Raw genomic sequence first — 4,228 nt, forward strand, 5'->3', positions numbered from 1 at the left:
CACACACACACACACACACACACACACACACACACACACACACACTCAGTGAAGTTTGTTTTTTCTATTTCTCGAACAATTTAGACTGATTTTTTACGTAACACTGCTTTAGTCAGCAGCAGAGGAGGACATAAACACTGCCACCATTTTAGGATTCTGTTTTAAAGACTCTATTATATTATCAAAAACAAAATCTGTACTGCCTGATTGCAATTAAATTGCTAAACCGAACAACTGGAACTGTTTAACCAAACTGCTGGAAAATACAGTTATTGGATATCAACAGCATCACATTCATCAGTGACCATGCGTGCATTTGGTGTGACTTAAACAGTCTCGTAAAAGGCCATGGCACCCTATCATATCATTTCTCATAATGGGCTAGACAAGGTAAAAACAATGTTACTCTGGTTACTCTCTCCAGGTGGGGAAACAGCCAAAGATACAAAGTAATCAAAGACCTGTTAAATTCTTTCAGAAGCTGCTGCAAATTAAAGGCATATCACCTGAACGCCACAGCAGAAAAGCCAAGCGCAGGTGTATGTAAATATGTGTGCATACATATTACTGTATAAACTCTGTCTGTATAGTTCTTATGTCAATGTATCTTGAAAGATAAAGGCACAGCATAAGAGAGAAACATTGTTTTAGGAGTCGTTGAAGACAGCCTTATCCCTCAGTTTCCCGAACTACTGGTCTGCTCTAGACATTAAAACAACTCTTGATCTATGAAGAAGCAAAGCACAAAACAATCCATCAGGGCAATATAAACAGTAAGATGGCATATAAGTAAAGTCAGGCATGGAAAATGTCTTTTTTTATGAGGGCGTGTATCGACCATGTTTCATCCGTTTTGAGAGGCCTGGCTCATGCACAGACAAGTTTCTGTCATTCTGGGAATTTGCCTTAATACATCAAATTATATAAATGCAAATGCATAATGCAGACTGCAAGCTAATGCACAAAGACAAGATTGCAGAGATTGTAATGTCACATACTGTAGCACACACAGGATTCAGGAAGAGCAATGTTCAAGCCAACATCCTTCCTAATCGCAAACATCCTTCACTACCCAAGAACATTTACTTGTTTATTCAAATACAAATTTGTGGATGAAAAACGCAAGTCATACTCAAATTAAGGCATTGTTTGATTGTCTTCAAACCGAAGCCCTGTGATTTTGCTGTTTGTATTTCACATTTTTGGTATTTTATCTTATCTAGAATGGTTTCCAGTGGTTGCAACAGCAGACTAATCTCTAATAATCCTGTATAGGTCACCGAAACTGCAAGCAGCCAATACTACAATGCAAAGATCAGGTCAATAGTCACCTGCCAATATTTTTTTCACCACAAAATGAGCTTGTAAGAAAAATACATGCCCAGAGTAAGTAGGATTTAATGCAACAATATGACTAAAGCTTTCCTACTTTGTGTCTGTTTTACAGCCGGGATAAGGATTAATGTGCTTAATTCACTGTCTTCTCAGAGTGGGTTATAGCGCGTATTTAAACAGATGCAACCCTGATGGATCAAAATGTGGGACAGCTTGTCATGGAGGGGAAACATGGACTTATCTAATGTTATCAACACTGACAACATTGTGCAACATTGTGTAAGCTAACTTCAATGTAGGCTAGCATGCCGTGCAGGTGTTATGTTTGAGGGGAGCTTTTTAAAGAAAGCATCACTTGTACAATACTTTCATGTGAATTTATATAGCTTAAAATCATGACAATCTTTTCCATTGTAATCACTAATGGGTGACTTTTAAGAGCTCTTACTGATGTTTGAGGTTTTGTCTTCAATTGGAAATCCACAGAATGTCCCATGAGGGAGAGAAAGCTCCAAATCCTTTGATAAGAATAAATATCTTGTCTTTACTGTCAGGTACCTTATAAATCTTGAAGTACAGAAGCCTTAGCCTGTCTAGCTCACCCTCTCATGGCCCTCTCTTTTTCACTGCAGGGGGAAATTCCTCAAACCTCAGCCTTTGGCATGCAGTAGATCTGCCTGACCCTACACTCTCTGCTCTGCCATGAACCCTCTGCCAAGCAAGACGTGAAGCTACCTATGCATCATTTCTCAGCTTCTCCCTGTTCTTCATAAGTGGCCTGAGCATACAGCCAAGGCCTACCCGTCTGCAAAATATCCTACTGGGGTTTTTCATGTCTGCCAGAGGCAAAGTGCCATGGATCAAGGCGGGGTGAAGGAGCAACTGTGAAAAGGTGTTAATGGGACAAGACGAGCTGCACACAGGCAGCTCCCTCCCTTCCTGCCTCCCTGAGGAATGCATGACTCTGACTATATAGCCAGCTATCCCATTAAAAAAAGAAGAAAAAAACATGAGGCCTTGGCAGTATTCCCTCTCCCTGTCTTTGCACACCTGGACTAAAAGTACAACCACTCCTTGGGAGAAAGGAAATTCCTTCAACTGACCTGTGCAGCAGTGCAGAACATCAGGGATCACCTGCATGAATCTGTATCTGATTATTTTACATTTTTTTCTGGGCCATTTAGAGGCCAAATGGAGGAACATGTTTGAGATAAAGAGTCAGATGGCATGCAATCAGGAGCCCGATGCAGGTGTTCAGCCTATGCAAGAATTTGGGAAGCATATCCATTGCCAGTGCAACATGGTATGTGTAGGCAACTATATTTGAATTCAACATTTATTTTTTAACATTACCCTCCAAAACATTGCGGCAACCATTACAGTCAAATTTGTCTACTGTGATATTTTCTCAGTTTCTCTGCTACTGTAGAAGCCAGTGTAGGGGGTAGACGGCAGGTTTGCATTGTTTTCATTACCAGAAGAAACAACCGTGACTCACACCTCAGAGTGGTGCCTGAATGGTAAATGTGAAGCTACAGCCGGCAGCCGTTTAGCTTTGCTTATCACAAAGAGTGAAAACAAGGATGAACAGCTCGCCCGGCTCTATCATAAGGCAACAGAACCCACAAGAGTTGCTGTTTCCTCCAGTTTCCAGTCTTTGTGCTAAGCTAACCGGCTGCTGGCTGCAATGGCGGTGTTAAGGGGGTGGGGGGGGGTCAGTGCCCCGATTTATTACGCCTGCCCCCCCTCTGGCCCCCATAACTGTGGCTAATATTTTTGTATATTTTTCACCCCAAATGTGTTCCCAAAGAGGAAATTGTAATTGTTCATAGGCAGTAATAAATATGTTTGCGTATAAGTACAAGTATAAGCATTCTTGTGTTTACACTCTATACAATATATTTCCAATTTTTGAACCAAACCACATCTCACATAAACTGGTCTCCATTTCATGACCAAGACAAATCTCACTCGCTTGCTGTGGAATCTTTTCAATCCCCACCCATACCACGAGCTGCTAGATGTATCACAAAAAAGATTTTTTTTTCTTTTTTCTTTTTTAGAGTGGAAGCCTGTATACCCAGCAATGGGACAGCACCTCTGGCAGTTATGCAGGACACAACCACCAAAAAGCTCTGGTGTCTTGTTCCACCGCCAAGCCATAATAACAGCAATAAGGTCGGGGAGGCTCGTTAACCTTAATCTCGGAATTACACTGTGGCACCAGGGGGAGTTGGACGTGTTGTGTGTTACATAGGAGCCTGAAATAAACACAGAGAGCAAGAGTGGTAGTTCATGCAGTTCATACAGTGCTGGATGAAGCCTTTATACATGCGGGCTAAAACCACTGTAGCCTACCACTAGCCAAGATTCCTTAGCCTCTTCCTCCCCCGTGAGGTTTGAATGCATTACTGCAATGGCCAAGAAACCAGAATAAGAACTGTTAAGGCAAAAAAAGAAATGAAAAAAAATATATACATATAGATAGATATAGACCCTCAAAATGTGCAAGTCATAGCTGTATTTAGACTAGCTGATTAATTGTCATCATTTGGATTATTAGCCCCAGTCATCATTCACCCTGGACAAAGAAATTGGTTTAATCAGAGGTTTGATAAACCTGTAAATCAATTACAGCTGTTCATATTTCAATTTGGGAGATAAAAGAAAGCAAAACTTGAAGTTGATTTTTTTTTCCCAATTTGGGGGAAATTAAAGTTAGCGTTGTGATAACCTAATTCCTGGGGCAAATAAAGTGTGAGTTTTTAATGCCCGGAAGTGATTTTAATGTGACATTCATGTTTTTTTTACCCTATGCCCCAAGATACAGTTGCCATGTTGGGCTAGATAGATGGATAGATAGATAGATAGATAGATAGATAGATAGATAGAT

This window comes from Etheostoma spectabile, chromosome 20 (assembly GCF_008692095.1).
Source record: "Etheostoma spectabile isolate EspeVRDwgs_2016 chromosome 20, UIUC_Espe_1.0, whole genome shotgun sequence".
Taxonomy (NCBI): Eukaryota; Metazoa; Chordata; class Actinopteri; order Perciformes; family Percidae; genus Etheostoma; species Etheostoma spectabile.